The sequence below is a fragment of the Hypanus sabinus genome, chromosome 2 (genome assembly GCF_030144855.1).
Source record: "Hypanus sabinus isolate sHypSab1 chromosome 2, sHypSab1.hap1, whole genome shotgun sequence".
Lineage (NCBI taxonomy): Eukaryota > Metazoa > Chordata > Chondrichthyes > Myliobatiformes > Dasyatidae > Hypanus > Hypanus sabinus.
In genome coordinates, this window is record NC_082707.1 from 31,761,167 (window position 1) to 31,779,080 (window position 17,914).

At 38.3% G+C, this 17,914-nt stretch overlaps 1 protein-coding gene across 4 annotated transcripts in view; it reads right to left on the reverse strand.

The window, feature by feature from the left end:
• rhbdd1 (rhomboid domain containing 1) overlaps window positions 1–17,914 on the reverse strand; it is a 90,267-nt gene that overhangs the window by 6,865 nt on the left and 65,488 nt on the right. The gene's annotated exons all lie outside the window — the stretch shown is intronic.

The following is a 17,914-nucleotide window of genomic DNA, read 5'->3' on the forward strand; positions in this document are numbered from 1 at the left end:
ATTCGTTTGCTTAAAATCTGTTAGCTGGCATAAGAAAATAGAATTAAAGTAAATCTTGGTCTATCTAAGCAACATCTAGATTGCTTCCAAAAACAAAAAAATATTAAAGCACAGAAATCAGCCACGTAGCATTTGTCTCTGCTGACTCCTCCACCTATTTAACTACTTTTTATTTACTTAGAGATACAGCACAGGACAGGCCCTTCTGTTCAGAGTTGTGCCGCCCAAAAACTCACCTATTTAACACTAGCCTAAATCACAGGACAATTTACAATGATCAATTAAACTGCTAACCGGTACTGTGGGTGGAAACTGAAGTTCCCAAAGGAAACTCACGTGGTCACAGGGAGAACATACAAACTTCCTCCCGATGGTACTGGAATTGAACTCTGAACTCCGACATCCCGAACTCTAATAGGGTTGTGCTAACTGCTACACTGCTATGGCATACTACAAATGTTTGTAGATGGCTGAATAATCATAGGTGACAAATGCAAGAAGAGCAGCTAGAGGTGATACTTCCCTTAGAATGATTCCTGCTTCACCAGATGTGCAATGAAAATCTCTTTTGCATGTGCAAGTTCCTAGCCTATGTAATTCCTCCCAGATACTCAAATATCAAAGCTCAAAACCACAGGCTTTTCATGCAACAGCACTTAACACCAAGTCTCTGCAAACCACAGATAATTTTGCCATAACCTCGAAAAGATTGGAATCATATTCTTCCATATTATCTGGTTATGCTACCACTGTGGTTAAGTTATTGAATCAGCATGCAAATACATGAACTATTGAGTCAGACACACAAATCCAAATCTAACCAACACAGCTGAGGAATTCAAATGCAAGTAATTAAATACATGTAAATTAAACATATTAGTTTGTTCAGTAATGGAGACCATTACCTTAAATGTTTCTTTCATTCCCTAATATCCTTCAGGGAATATTTACCATCCTTACCTAGTGTGGTCTATGTATGAGTCCAACTTGAGCTTTCTCCAAATTTCTCTGTCTCTACTGCATCTGGTCTCAAGATGAGACATCTTTCAGGTGATCTGAAATGTCCTTTTACAGGAAGCGTGGCTTCCCATCCGCTGTGGTTGATGGAGCCAGTTCTTGCACCTCCTCTGCTTCTTGTACTTCTGTTTTCTGCTCTCACCCTGCCTCCCTCCAGACAGAACAGAGATAGAGTTCCCCTAGTTGTCACATTTCATCCTGTGAACCTCCACAGCATCATTCATCAATTGTACCAGCTATAACATGATCCCACTCCCAATCAGATCTTCTCCTCCCTACCCCTTCCCACCTTCTGTAGACACCACTCCTCTCAGTGACTCCCACTGCTCATCCCTCCCAATCCACCCCTCTCTGATCCCTGGACCTTTCAGGGGGGTGTCAATGCGAAGGATAGGTGTGTTGGACCCTATTTATTCATGTGGCCATTACTTGATGTTGTGGAGTGCAAATGCAATTTGCTAGGAGTTGGCCACTTGACCTTAGCAACACACTTCATGTGCTCTTATCATTAGGCAGAGATCAGCCTAGCACTTCTCTGAGGAACTCTGCCCTGAAGAACTTGTGGGGTCCAACAACCAAAGTCATCTTCCTTTCTGTTAGGTTCCTTCCATTGTGTCCTCTGATCTCATTTTTACTTGATGTGTAACATCATCACTCACCTCATACTTTTTATGAATTCTAGAGCTGAGCTGTCCTTTCAAAATCTAACCAAACTTTGACAAACAGGTTACTGATATGTTCTCAGTGATACCACTCTTGCATTCCACTGTTGATGATTGATAGAAGCGGATGAGTGATAACTGGATAACTGGTCCACTGTTCCTGTCCACAGGACCTCATTTTACATGATGACAAAGTTGCATGACCATCAACTTAGTCTGTAGTCTTTTCTGTTTTTGATCTTACCAAGTTCTTGATATCATCTAAGGGGAATTACTTTGCTACAAATTGGTTTCCATGATGATGCTAAGATGACAACTGAACATGCATTTTGCACTTACGACTGAAGATGTTTGCAAGTTTTCAACCTGGTCTCAGATAAATTTACTGCAACGTGAATTCTTTAAATTTGTATTTGATGTTTCAGAATCACATACACAAGTATTCCAGTGTTGCAAAGATAATTTTATTCTAGCACACCAAGATTCTATTATTTACAGTAAAATGATGCACATCAATCCCCTGCCACAGAAAAACCCCGAAACTCTCAAGTATTTAAGATGCTGGACAATATTTGCACCACTTACATTACTGAAAACACATTTCTTCCACTCTTAACCCACAAAGCCAATGAAAATAACTGAGAAAATTGATTCTTTGCTGCCCTGTAATTTTTAAATCGGACAAAAATGAAAGAGACATGCATCGGTAACACTTTCCCTAACCTCAGGAGGCCCAAAATAATTCATCATATTGTTTGGAAGCCTGCTGTGTATGAGCCAGATAAACCATTTCTCCTTCTTGAAAGAAGCAATGGCAATTAAACTCAATAGAAACCATTCTTCTTGTGTTAAAATTCTTCAAACATGACACAAAATCTTAAATTGTCCAAATTAAAAGATACCCATTAAATGTTGAGAGTAGTACAATATTGTGCCAAACTGTGTACAAGGTTTTCACTGATTGGTTTATCATATCACACCATCATATGATCCCAAACTCCATCAGAACAGACATTTATCTCAATGTTGTGGTCTAAAGTCAAAATCAGAGCAAATCCTCCACTCCTCTAAAAAAACACCTGAGAAATATAGGTACCCTATTGATATAATCATGATACATAATAATATGAATATACCGAATGTTTATTCATCAGCTAAAGTACCAGATGATTCACACAACTGCTCTACTAAAACATGCACAATCAGCAAGATTTAAGATCAGTGAGGGTGAAGCAGACTAAAACAAAATTGTAACTTCGATTTCACACCTATGTTACCACATTAGACAATTCATAAACTTGCAATGAAATTTAATATGCAATGTGACCTCTTCTTATTAGGGCCCTCAACACTGAACAAGAGAATTACAAGATATTTATGAATGGGGAAAGCTATTTAGCCTATTTTGACCCACATATGTTGAAGACTATATCATACCCTAATGAAACAGCTAAATTTTCCAAAATAATTCAAGAACTTCTAACTGTACATGATAAAGGTAGCAACAACATTCTCGGTACCTTCCGCCAAATCACTTGTATAAATTGTAAATAGCTGAGGTCCAGCAATGATCCTTCTGACACATCACTTGCAACATCTTGCTAACCAGAAAAACTTATTTATGTCTATTCTCTATTTCACAGGCCATGAAGCAACAAAGGAAACATAGCCCATCTGCATTTGATTAGGCCCATCATGAACTTTGACGAGTCTTCAAATCAAAACCGACTATCAAACTCCCAATACTGACCATCTTGCTGGCAAACTTGCAATCTCTAGTGAATAAAATCAATGATCCCAGAGGGACATTAGCACCACGTGTCCTTTGTTTCATGGAATCCTAGTTAACCCCTTCCGTACCGGTTTCAGATTGATGGGTTTACTATACACCATCAAGTTAAGTCTATAGAGTCTCTCAAAAGTAGAGGTGGAGAAGTATGCCTCATGATCAACTCCTCTTGGTACACAAATATATCAGTGCTGTCCCAATTCACCAGATCTGGAATATCTCCCAATTAAGTGCTGTCATTTTACCTACCAAGGGAGATTCTCAAGATCATTTTGGTTGTGGTAAACATTCCACCTCAGGCTAATGTCAATCAGGCTTTAGATGATCTGAGCAATAGGATCAACATGCACATAGCAGCGCACCCTAACAAGTTCACCATTGTTTTGGGAGATTTTAAGCATGCCAGTCTGAAAAAAATCACTAAGCAATTACCATCAACAGATCACTTGCAATACCAGAGGAAAAAAAACACACTGGAACATTTGTTACACCACCATCAAGAATGCCTACCATGTTATTCCATGCCCTCACTTCGGAAAGTCTGATCATCTGGCTGTACATCTACTCCCAGAGTATAGGCAGAGACGGAAGACTGCAGCACCAGCACCAGTACTGAGGACCAAGAAGGCATGGACAAGGGAAGCACAGGAGCACTTAAAGGACTGCTTTGAATTGGTGGTCTGGACCGTATTCAGGGATTCATCTTTGAAATTGGATGAGTATGCTGCAGTTGTTACCGACTTCATTAAAACCTGTGTGGATGAGTGTGTGCCCACAAAGACTTACTGTACATTCCCAAACCAAAAGCCATGGATGAACCAGGAGGTACGTCGTCTGCTGAAGGCTAGATCTGTGGCATTCAGTCTGGCGACCCAGGTCCATACCAGAAAACCAAGTATGATTTGCAGAGGGCTATTTCAAGGGCGAAGAGACAATTTTGAATGAGGTTAGAGGCGACATCGGATGCACGACAACTCTGGCAGGGTTTGCAGGACATTATTTCATACAAAGCAAAATCCAATAGCATGAATGGCAGCAGTGCTTCAATACCAGATAAACTCAACACCTTTTACACCCGCTTTGAAAGGGAGAATACACCTGCATTTGTGAAGATCCCTGCTGCACCCAGTGACCCTGCGATCTCTGTCTCAGAAGCTGATGTTATGCCATCTTTAAAGAGGCTGAACCCTTGCAAGACAGAGGTCCCTGGATTGAGTACCTGGTAAGGCTTTGAAAAATTGTGCCAACCAACTGGTGGGAGTATTCAAGGACATTTTCAAACCCTTACTGCGATGGGTGGAAGTTCTCACTTGCTTCAAAAAGGCAACAATTATACCAGTGCCTAAGAAGAATAACGTGAGCTGCCTTAATAACTTGCCCAGTAGCACTCATGTCGACAGTGATGAGATGCTTTCAGAGGTTGGTCATGACTAGACTGAACCCACGTAATTTGCCTATCGCCACAATAGGTCAACGTCAGACGCAATCTCAATAGCTCTTCACATTGTCTTAGACCACTTGGACAACGCAAGCACCTATGTCAGGATGCTGTTCATCAACTATGACTCAGCATTTAACACCATCATTCCCACAACCATGATTGATAAGTTACAGAACCTGGGCCTCTATACCTCCTTCTGCAACTGGATTCCTGACTTCCTAACCGGAAAAACAAAATCTGTGCAGATTGGTGATAATATCTCCTGTTCGCTGACCATCAACACTGGTGCACCTCAGGGTGCATGCTTAGCCCACTGTCCTACTCTCTCTATAACCATGACTGTGTGGCTAGACATAACTCAAACACCTTCTATAAATTTGCTGATGATACAACCATTGTTGGTAAAATCTCAGATGGGGGCGTACAGGAGCGAGATATACCAACTAGTGGAGTGGTGTTGCAGCAACAACTTTGCACTCAACCGTAAATTTAGTCATCTCCATCTTGGATGCTAGCCTACAAAATACCCAGGACATCTTCAAGGAATGGTGTCTCAGCGTCCATTATTAAGGACCTCCAGCACCCAGGACGTGGCTTTTTCTCACTGTTACCATCAGGTAGGAGGTACAAAAGCCTGAAGGCACACACTCAGCGATTCAGGAACAGCTTCTTCCCCTCTGCCATCCGATTCCTAAACGGACATTGAACCCATGAACACTACCTCACTTTTAAAAATATACATTATTTTTGTTTTTGCATGATTTTTTATCAGTTCAATATACATAAACTGCAATTTATTTATTTATTCTTTTATATTATGTATTGCATTGAACTGCTACTGCTAAGTTAACAAATTTCATGATACATGCCTGTTGATAAACTTGATTCTGATTCGATTTGACTACAGCTCCCATTGTACCTTATATTCTCATACAATAAAGCAGAAAACCAATGACTTTTCTCCTATCACAAACAGTAGACAATTCGCAGATGCTGGAAATCCAAACAACCCCTATAAAATGCTGGAGGAACTCAGTAGGCCAGGCAGCATCTATGGAAAAAAAATATAAAGTCGACATTTCGGGCCAAAACCTTCAGCAGGATGACTTTTCTCCTATTCTCACATGCGCATCAATATTTACAAAATGAGAAAGCATGCAATAAACAAATGACAAGTTATAAAGACTAAAGGTTGGAGGCTAAACCTCTATGTGATTCCATTTATGGGCAATTCTTATGAGTAGCATGGCAAATGAGATTTCCATACCAACATTAAGAAAATTCTCACTGTACCTGAGCTTGAATTCAAATTCTACCATAATGATCTGAAAAAAGCCCATTTAGGCTGGACATTCAATTTCATAAACCAGCTTCAGGTCTTTTCCTTCTCTTGAGAAATTAGGTCTCAAGTCCTAGATCACGTCAGAAAACAACAGGGTTGATATTTACCTATTATAGAGTTTGTTTTCCTTCTTCCAAGACTGATCAGCCATTTAAACTATAAATAATTTGGCCCAAACCAAATTGATGCACACTCTTGCCGAAAAGTTGGTTTTCCAACAATCTTTCACCATACTGTCAAAGAATCGAACTCGAATGAAGCTATCAACCTTTGGTGTTTCATCAATTATGTGAGTTATAGGAGAAGGCTGAATAGGTTAGGTCTTTATTCCCTGGAGCATAGGAGAATGAGGGGGATGTTTCATAGAGGTGTACAGGTACAAAATATTGAGCAGTATAGTTAAGGTAAATGCAAGAGGCTTTTTCCACTGAGGTTGGGTGAGACTAGAACTAGAGTTCATAGGTAAATGGTGAAAGGTGAAATATTTAAGGGGACCATGGGGACTAACGATGGTACAGGTGTGGAATGAGCTGCCACAGGAAGTGCTGGATGCAGGTTAAATTGCAACATTTAAGAGAAAATTAGGTAAGTACATGGATGGGGGGGGGGGGAAGGTTTGAGAAGGTATTGTTCAGGTCTGGCTCGATGGCAGAATAACAGTTTGACATAGACTAGATAGGCCAACTGGTCTGTTTCAGTGTTACAATGCCCCATGACTCTAACTAGATCTAGATGCAAATTAAATCCACTTTCTCCTAACATATAATTCAGTAATCTGCATTAAAATCTTGAGAGGATTTTTTTTGTAAACCAATATGAAAACCAAATAAAAATACATTAGTCATTGGAAGGATTTTATAAATATTTCCTTTCCCCCACTACCAGCTGAGGTTACAGTGTAAGCAGATGATTAGCTCTCTGTATTCCACCGTATCACACAACCAGTTACTAGAGGATCAGCGAAGGCAACCCCCTTGGATTTCTTTCAACCAAATGCAGAAAGCCCTTCATGCTCCCATAAACAGTATCGTTCAATTTGGGAGAACTTTAGGAAAAAAGAGCAGTACTGTAACTTAATGCTTTCAAGTCTTACTAATTAATTCTACTTATTTTTTCCAAATATGAGGTAGCATAAAAACAATATTAACATGTCTCTAGGTTAAGCAAAAACTATAGCAAAGCTAAACTGTGATGGAAGAGTTAACTTCTCTTTACTGCTACAAATTCTTAAATTAGAATAATCTGGATTTCATCTGAACGGATATGGAATTCCTGAGGCATTGCGAGTGACTTAAGAGTATGAATTGCAGGGACTCCAGTGGAGGCCCTGTGTTTTGTGTGTGCAGTGATTAGATCCAGATGTTTTCTAGCTTCTTAATTAACGGGAATATATCTCTTTCTGCCAAGACAAAAAGGTTACTGTTAGCCACATTAAAAATATTCCTTTCACAGCAATATAGGAAAACACATTTTTGATTTTTAATTACAAAAAATATAATGTGCTTCATGTCAAAGCATGTGTTGTATATATTATACCAGTTCCAAAAGAGACCCAAAACAGAGAACAAATAAAAAAATCAAACGTTACCATCCAAACCATGTGGAACATTAGAAATTAAAAATTACCACAGCACTTAATGAAACTGGTTCTTTTCAAGAGATAATATATCGTACTTCTTACCCTATATATCCTATTCTCTGTAATGCTTCTTGAATCAGAAATGTATCTGCCAACTGAACGCTACTGCTTGCAATACCAAGCAAAGGTGCTATGTACAATATTGTATTAACCATTGCAGCACATTTAAATAAATTACAATCTGACCCTGCCATATGCCTGCTTTCGAAAACAGGTCATTTAATGTAAACACAAGAGAATTCTGCTGATGCTGGCTATACAGAGTAACACACACAAAATGCTGGAGGAACTCAGCAGGTCAGGCAGCATCTATGGAAAGGAATACAGAGTTGATGTTTTGGGCTGAGAAGCTTCATCATTTGATGTAATACCACTAAAGATCACGAGGAGCAAGAGTAAAAATAGCTCCTTGAGTAGGCAATCAATATCATGGCTGATCCTCCACCTAAACTTCTCTTTGTCAATTTATGCTCATTTTCTAATTCTGCTTGAATCATAAACTCCTTGAAACTACGGCTTGAATATAATGAGAAAGGAGAATTTACAATGCTCAGTATTTTGTCTGTAAACATTTTATGTATTTCAATGAAATTCTCTCCCATTCTTTGAAATTTCAAAAAAAGAGATGCCCACTCTATTCAGTCTCTCTTCCAATGGCAGCTGTTTCGATGCTCAAACTACAAAGTAAATTTATTATCAAATTATGTACATGTCACCATATCCAAGATGCATTTTCTTATGGTCAACCACAGTAAATACAAGAAGCACAATATAATCAATGGAAGACCACACTCAGTTGGACAACAACCAATGTGCAAATACAAAAAGAGAAACATAAATAATAACAATGATAATAAATAAATATGCATTAAGTATTGAGAACATGAGATGAAGAGTTCTTGAAAGTGAGTCCATAGGTTGTGGGAACAGTTCAGTGATGGAGTGAGTGAAGTTGAGGGAAGTTATCCCCTCTGGTTATAGAGTTGATAGCTGAGGGGAAATAACTGTTCTGAATTTGGTGGCGAGTCCTGAGGCTCCTGATGGCAGTGAGCATGGCCTCAATGTTGGGGGTCCTGGATGATGAATGCTGCCTTCCTGTGAAAGTGCTCCATGCAGATGTGCTTAATGGTGGGAGGGCTTTAACTGTGATGGATTCAGTTGTACCTATTTCTTCTTGGAGGCTTTTCCATACAAGGGCATAGTTCCATACCAGATGTGAAGCAACCAATTAATATGCTCTCCACCACACATCTATAGAAGTTTATCAGTTTTAGATGATATGCTGAATCTTCACAAACTTATACGAAAATAGAGGTGCTGCTATGCTTTCTTCATAATGGCACTTACATCCTGGATCCAGAACAAACCCTTTAAAGTGATAATATTGAAAAATTTAAAGTTGCTGACCCTCTCCACCTTTGATCCACCTGATGAGGACTGATTCATTTTTCTCCCGGAATCAATAATCATCTCCTTCGTCTTGTTGACATTGAATGAGAAGTTGTCGTTGTGGCACCAGTTAGCCAGATTTTCATTCTCCTTCCTCTATGCTGATTCATCACCAACTTTGACACCACTGCTGTTGCCGTGGCGAGTGGAGCAGGGCGCTAATCACACAGCCTTGTGATGCACCTGTGCTGATGGAGATTATAGAGATGTTGTTGCCATTCTGAACTGACTGCGGTCTACAGTGAGGAAACAGAAGATCCAGTTGCACAATGATGTATTGAGGTATTGAGGCCAATGCCTTGAAGCTTATTAATTAGGTTTGAAGAGCACCCTGATGTATACATCTTCACTGTCCAGATACTCTAGGATTGAGTGAAGAGTGAATGAAGTGGCATCTGCTGTTGACTTGTCTGATGGTAGGCAAATTAGAGTGGATTGAAGTTTGATAAATATTGACAACACAAGATGGGTCCTTGAAAGTGAGTCTATAAGTTATGGAAACAGTTCAGTGATGGGGCAAGTGAAGTTATCCCCTCTGGTTCAATAGTTTGATGGTTGAAGACTATTGAAATCTGAATGAAGACTTTACAAGCCTGATTGAAATCCTTGACTATGATTCGAAAGGCGTTGGGGTAGGCTGTTTCTTGTTTGCTAATCAGAGAATTCAATATATTGCGTGCTTTTCTTAACATAACCTTTTGTGGTACGTACACTGCAGTTAGAATCATGAAGGAGGACTCTCTTGGCAAGTAGAATGGTTGAGACTTGATCATTGATGCTCAAGGCTGGGGGAATAGGAGTGTGACAAGACTGCTGTGTCTGAGCGCCAACGAGTTTATCTCCAAATCAGTAGTCCAGTCCATCCACTGCATCAAGCCCTTGGATCCTACCAATGTATCTGGTATATCCACAGTGAGTCATTTCTCTGTGAAACACAGAATACAGCAATTCCTCATTTCCCAATGATACAGTAATCTTGCCCTTAATTCCTTAACCTTATTCTCCAGTAACTGTACATTTGCTAACAACATGCTGGGTAGAGGGAGCTTCATTCCTTGGCATTTCAGTCTGACTTTGAGTCCTCTCCTCCTTTCTTTCTTTCAGCTGTGGCAATGTACCATTATCGGCTTAAAGGTGCCATAACTGCATGCTTAAGAGTTAAATCCATCAAGTCCATCAGATGATTGTTAAATAGCTTGTTCATTAAAATGGTTCATTGCTTAAAGGAAAATTACAGGCTGTAGATTGCAGTGAGAATAATTCAGAAGTATATTTGTAAGTTTTGTAAGCAGCTTGCAACTCGTTGCTGTAGTTCACTAGTGTCACCTTGAAGAGTCTCATTTCAGAAGATCCTCTTTTTCTTCTTCATGTGCCTTGCTCGTTACACGCTTGGGTGATCATTGTTTTCCATATCGAACGGTCCCATGCAGAGTTAATGATATCTCACACACTTAGATCTGTTAGTTCTTTCACAGTGTCCATATATTTTCTTCTTTGCCTTCCTCTTCTGCATTTCCCAGGCATACGGCCTTGTAATGTAAGGCATTCTATTTCTCCCTTTCTGATGACATGGCCCAGGAATTAAAGTTTCCTCTCATTTAATGTTCTCATTAAAGATCTTTTGTATGGGCACGTTGGCAGTACTGTCTCATTAGTTACCCTACTTCTATATGATATTTTCAGCATTCTTCTAAGAAACCACATTTCTGTTGCTTCTAAGTTTGTTTTGGAGTTCTGGTGTCATAGTCCATGTTTTGGAAGCATACAGCAAGATTGACCTGATGTAACATTTTAGTAGCCTAATCCTCGTTGTTATAGAAATGTGTCTGTTGGTAAAGATGGGTTTCATTTTTTTGGAAGTTGGTTTTGGCCATAGTAATTCTTATTATTATTTCTACTTTACTTCTAGCATCTTGTGATATAAAGCTACCAAGGTAAATAAAGCTGGTCTTTTGTTCAATCTCTTGGTTCCCAATGTGCAATTGGCAGTTGGGAGTATCCTGCTGTTTTGATATTACCATACATTTGGGTTTTTTTTTACAGTTGATGGTTAGACCAAAATCTGCACTAGTTTGTACCATTTTGTCTAGGAGGATTTGTAGTTCTTCTGCAGCACTTGCAATTAGGGTGGTATCGTCTGCATATATTGGATTTTTATCCCATCTAGGTCTTCTATTTCTCTGAGAATCATTTCACTATAAATATTAAATAATTCAGGTGAGGCAATGCATCCCTGTCTAACTCCTCTTTGAATTTTAGTCCAACTGCTTAGATTATCATCAATTTTTACCGCCGCTGTTTAAAATTTTGAAGCAGTTGTTGGTCCCTTCTTTCAATGTTTAGTTTAGCGAGAATTTGAAATAGTTTTTCTTGTTGTACTTTGTCGAATATTTTAGTGAAATCAATAAAACATAAAAAGACATCATTTTGACATTCAATTGCCCTTTTTGAAAGCACTTGTAGTATGAAAATTGTGTTCCTAGTTCCTCTATCCTCAATAAACCCATATTGCAGTTTAGGAGTTTCTCGCCTTGTTCATTCGACTCAGAACAATTCTCAACGAAATCTTTATTATGTGACTCATAAGACTGATTGTTCTATAATTTTTGCAGTCAATAGTTCTAGGAATTTTTGGTAGAGTTATAAATATTGATTTCAAGAGATCGTCAGGCAATACACCAGACTCATATATGCCATTAAACAGTTCAAAAATATCTATGCCCAGATCTTCTAGGGCTTGTGTCACTTCCACTGAAATTTCATCGTCTTGCGGCTTTACCACGTTTAATGCTTTTCATTGCTTTATTTATTTCTTCTTTGGTAATAGGTGGGCCAGAATTAGGGTGTTTAATATCTGAGGGTTCCCCCCTATTGTCTTCAAAAAGCTGCTCTAAATACTGAATCCACCTCTCACATACTTTATCTGGATCTGTTAGTATGGATCCATCTGCTGATCTTACGTATCCTGTAGTGGAGGTTTTCATAATTCTGGTAATTTCTTTAATTTTCTTGTGCATTTCTTTGCTGTTGTTAATATGGCCTTCTACTTCATTGCATTTTTGATTCAGCCATTCTTCCTTTGTAATATTGCACAAGTGTCTGGTCTGTCTGTCTAGCTCTCTGTATTGCATTTCATTATTCTTCACTAATCTTCTTTGTTCAATCAGTTCTAGAATTTCTTGGGTTATCCACCCCTTGTTGGTGTGTTGGATTTCTTGTACTGGGATTACCTCTGCTGCTGATTGCTGTATAGCATATTTAAATCTGTCCCAAATAGGTGTTGTTTTGTTTTCGTTGAGGTGTTCTTCTACACCAGTTTTAAATTGTTGCTTAAGTATGCTATCTTTTTTTAAGTTCTCCCAACATATATTTCTTTCTCTTTTTTCCACGTTTCAGTTTCTTTAATTTTGTTTTAATGGTAGCTATTACTAGATGCTGATCTGAACCACAGTCTGTTCCTGGGTAAGGTTTTGAATTTGTGATATTATTTCTAAAGAGTTCCTTGATGGTAATGAAATCTATTTGATTCCTTGTTCTATCTCTGGGACTAATCCAAGTACACAATCTACGTGGATGGTTTTTATACCAAGTATTGGTGTTCACTTGGTTTTTTTCTGATACACCAATCAGTAAATCTCTCTCCATTTCTATTTTTCTCCCCTAATCCAAAAGGTCCTACGATGTTATCAACCCTTTCCTGTCCAACTTTGGAGTTAAAATCTCCCATGACTAGTTTTATATTCTGAGATTTACATTGCTGATAAGCACTGTTGAGATCTTCGTAAAACTTGTTGATATCCTCTTCATCCACATCATTTGTTGGCGCATAGGCTTGAATTATGCTAATGTTAAAAGGGTTACCCCTTAATTTAGCTAAAAGAAGCTGGTTGGATATCACCAAATATCCCATAAGACATTTTGATACTTGTTTGCTTAAAATAGTTCCAACTCCACACAGATGCTGTTGACCTCCAGAATACATTATCAGAGAACTATTCTTAGTGAATTTGCCACTGTTGATCCATCTAATTTCTGACAGGCCTAAGATATCAACTTCCAACCATTTCATTTCATTTCATTTAATGTGTTGTCCAACTTTCCTCTCTGGTAAAGTGTACGGATGTTCCATGTTGCTACCCTTAGCCTTTCCCTATTGCTTACAGTCTCCGGATGATGGTCTGGTGTCACCTGAAGCCCATGACTACCCCTACCGAGCGAGGTGTTATCCTGGTGATTAGAATCAACCCCATTCACGCTGTTGTCTGGTTTCCTTCTTTTGTTTCTTTCCATGACTGACTAGGCAGAAATTACAACAGTGGTTTGCCATAGCATTCTGTTGCTGCAGTGCTCATCTAACTAGAGCATTTGACCTCTACTGGTGTTCCCAATTCGGAATCATACAGTAGACGTCGCCCAACCTTTGCTGTTGTTGTACAAAGACAATCTTCTACCAAAGCTTGGAATCCATCTCCCTGCTGCTGGAGACTTCAGTGATTTTAAGTGACACCACCACCATTGGTCTGGTTATTTTTCTGGTACCAAACACCCGCCATAAGACAGAGCTCCTTCAGCGAGACAGGGTGCACCCAGACCTAAATCCTGTGTGAAGGCAGAATTGTCCTAGGTGGTAGAAGCTGTATAATTGCTATTGGCATTTCCTGATATTTGGTCTGGACCCAACCACACCGTACACCCCTTCAAAAGATAATTTATTGAATTTTTGCTATATCCTTATTCAGTTAAACATGGTCCTTCTTAGGTAAAGATCCCAACCTTTCTGTTTTGCCAAAAACCCATAAAACTTCCACAGCTTAAAAACTCCCATTTCATTGTAATAATGGCCAACAGATGATTTGCCTCCCTAATTGCTTGCACATTGATGTTATTTCTGACTTATCTACAAGAATATTTAAACTCTCACTGCAACCAAATGTTTACTAGTCTTCCTTACTTTAAAAACATAATTGAGAAATTTGCAGGAATAAATGTTATTTTCCCCCCCATCATATTCTGCACAAGAAGAAGAACAAATATTCAGCTTAATCCAACTTCTCAACTCTTGAGCTACTATTCTATAGATTACAACATTCCAAACGCTTACTATGCAATAAGGCCCGTGTCTACTATTCTTTTAATTGAAATTACTTCATCTGCTATTTCTAAGGCCATTTAATTTACATTCCAGAATTTTAAGCTACACATGGAGTGGATTTATCACCTTATAAACCTCCTTAGTAAAGAAAACCTGATGAATGTAGAACAGACTCTTTGGTCCAGATTATACACTGACTTTTATGCTATCTAAATTAATCCCATCTGCTTGCACATGGTCTATATCCTTCCATTCTCCATCTTTTCACGCGCCTGTTGAAACATCCCTTAAACCTTGCTATTGCTTCTGTTTTCTACACTTCCGCTGGTAGTGTGTTCCTGACACCTACCGCCTTTATGTAAATTAATTACTTTCTTCACTTGTTTTAGATCATTGGCTCCAGGCAATATAACTTTAACATCTGTCATTTGTCCTCTCTTAGTATTTTTCTCTCATATGTTTCTCTTAGTATTTCTCTAATACAGCCTCATTTACTTTTGCTAATAGCTTCAGGCAATTTTTTAAAAATATTATGCTAATTTACTTTTTATTCTATTTCACCTTCTAAAAATTATTTGGCAATTTTATGCTTATTTCTAAATACTCAAAGCTCAAATTTACTGTTTTTCAACAACATTGTGTTGCCCTTAAGGCATTCATTTAGTTTATTATATTTTCGCTTTAGTAATTCATTTGCAATTGTTTTCTAGTTAAAATTTAGGTTGTTGAAAGTAAAGTCGTTGTCTGTGATATATCACGGCAAGCGATGACGTCACACCCGGTTTTGCTGCTTCCTGTGAGAAAATACCGGTTTGGAGAAATGGGAAGGAGGGGGCTTTTGTGTGCAGGATCGGCGCAAGAAAAGTTTTCTTTCTACGCACTAGAAACATCATTGAAGCAACGCCGTAAGTTCATAAGATAGTCGATATGTTGAAGTAAAAATGTTAACGCTGATTCTGTTAAAAGTAATGACGGTTGATAAAGTTTATGTTCTTTGTTATTTAAAGAGTTGCGGATAGTTTGTGTTGAAGTATATTTGAAGTAGTTGATGGTGTAGGTAGATTCTGACTGTATGTTGTACTTTAATGTAATATAGTTTGTTGTAGTTTTATTTTGCAAGTATTTATGATGTAAATGTGATGCCAAGAAGGAAACAAATACTGTATATATTTTGTATTGTTTTATCAACAGTTTTCACCATACGTTAATGTGGAAGAGTGAACAGTAAATGGTTAATCTTACTGGAATTGCACCTCATTGACTGGTTTGTACTTAGTGTTTAGTTCAGAGTTTTTACACCTGTACAAGAACACTGCAAACATTGTGAGCTTCATTTACACTAATCCTCAATTTTTCTAACTAGTTGTAATTATGACAACATTTTACTGTGGAGTTTTAATCTGAAAGAATGTATACAATAAAAATTCAAAATCTCTTTAAATGCTTAACATTGGCCAGCTACTAGTTTATTTTTAAAATAATTTCCAAATGTAACTTGGGTATAAGAAATGAGTGGGCTACACAACAAGGTGTTTAAATTCAAGACTCTCAAATGGAATATTTTATCCTATGATAAAATTTTACCCTCCTGAAAATCCTTTGCTACAAGATTAACCATGCCTTCCTGCAAAATATTAAATCTGAAATATTCTGGGTGTTGTAATACAGTGCAATTATTCCAATTTAATCCAGCCACGGGTAACATATTCTCACTTTGCACGCTAATGATTCAGGCAGCATACTTCATAGCAGCACAATCGTGTTTAAGACATGCATTCGAATAGTGGATCTGTAATTTCTAAACTAAGTTGTGATAGCAACAAACTGGTGGGCTGTAAGTAAGAAAAATTCACTTCCCAAAGAAAATTAATTTTTATATACTTATTTTCCAAATACCATTGATCATGATCCAATATAAGAATGTGCACAAAACCTTTGTAAATGTGCTTGAATTAATCAAAAGTCTGTGATATTAAAACCACAAAAATTACCTAGACTGCACTCTACTACAAGGGGGTGAAATGAGGACATTGGGATCTGGCACATGGACAAGTCTTCACTTTGCCAACAGGTGGCAGTGGTGATACAAATTTTAAAAATCTGGTTGGAATCTGAGACAATGGCAACATCAACAAAGCCTTCAGCACAATATGCAGATTATATTATTCTTCAAGAAATGTATTCAGAAAAGCATCAGAAAGAATCCAAGGCAATGAACACCAGCAATCACTGTATTGTTGAACAGGATGAGCAAATGAGGCCAGGATTAGCCGCCCAGTGCCAGCAGTTTCTTTGACCACTTGTTTATCACAGAATGTTCTGCAGAATGAATGACCAATGGGATCCCTAATAATCCTGAATGAATTGAGAACTCAAACTTGCTGAAGTGGACTAACTTGTAAAAATACAATAAAAAGAGCTACATAGACACATTCTAGGACAATGACTAACTAGTAACAAATTCTGCACATAAGCTCTCTTTAACTAGACGTACTTGACTGAAACACTTCAATATTATTTTATTTCAGACACTAACAATAATGTGTCTGCTCCGTTAACCTAAAAAAAACACTCCAGCACTTGGTTCTATGGAAGATCAATTTAGTGCAGGAGGTACAGAGACCTATGATTTTTTATAAAGGTTAGATTAGCTTTATTTGTTACATTTACATTGAAAAATGCAGTGAAATACGTCAGTTGCATCAAATCAAATCAGTGAGGACTGTGTTGAGCAGTCTGCAAGTGTCACCATACTTTTGGTGCTAACATAGCATGCCCACAGTTCATTAACCCTAACTGTAAATCTTTTGGACTGTGCGAGGAAACCGGAGCACCTAGAAGAAACCTATGCAATCATGGGGAGAATGTACAAGCTCCTTACAAGCAGCAGCAAGAATTGAACCCTGATCTTACTGTAAAGTGTAGTACCAACCACTATGCTGACACCCTTTTGTTGTACTTTGTAATACTCAGAAGTCACAATAGGACATTAAATTCACAGCAGTCCCTTCATTCTTTTTCCCTTCCATCTGCCTTTTACAAATAATAAGCAGGCAAAAGACAGTCAGCACCAATGAGTATGGTTTTAGGGTGTGCTATTGTTATCCCAATTCCAATCGTGCAATAAAATTACTCTACATTCACGACAGTGTGGCTAGCCACAGCTCAAGCATCATCTATAAATTTGCCAGTGATACCACGGCTTATGGTAGAATCACAAATGGCAAAGAGTGAGTTAGATAGGCTGGCTGAGTGGTGTCACAACAAAACCTCACACACATCAGCACGACCAAGGACTTGATTATGGGCTTAAGGAAAGGGGAAAAAGAAATCAGAGAACACCCACATTGAAGTCCTCATTGAAGGATCAACGATGGAAAAGGTGATTAGTTTCAAGTTCCTGGGTGTCAACATCTTAGGGGATCTTATCCTGGACCCAACAATGCAATCACAAAGAAGATTCGGCAGCAACTCTACTTCATT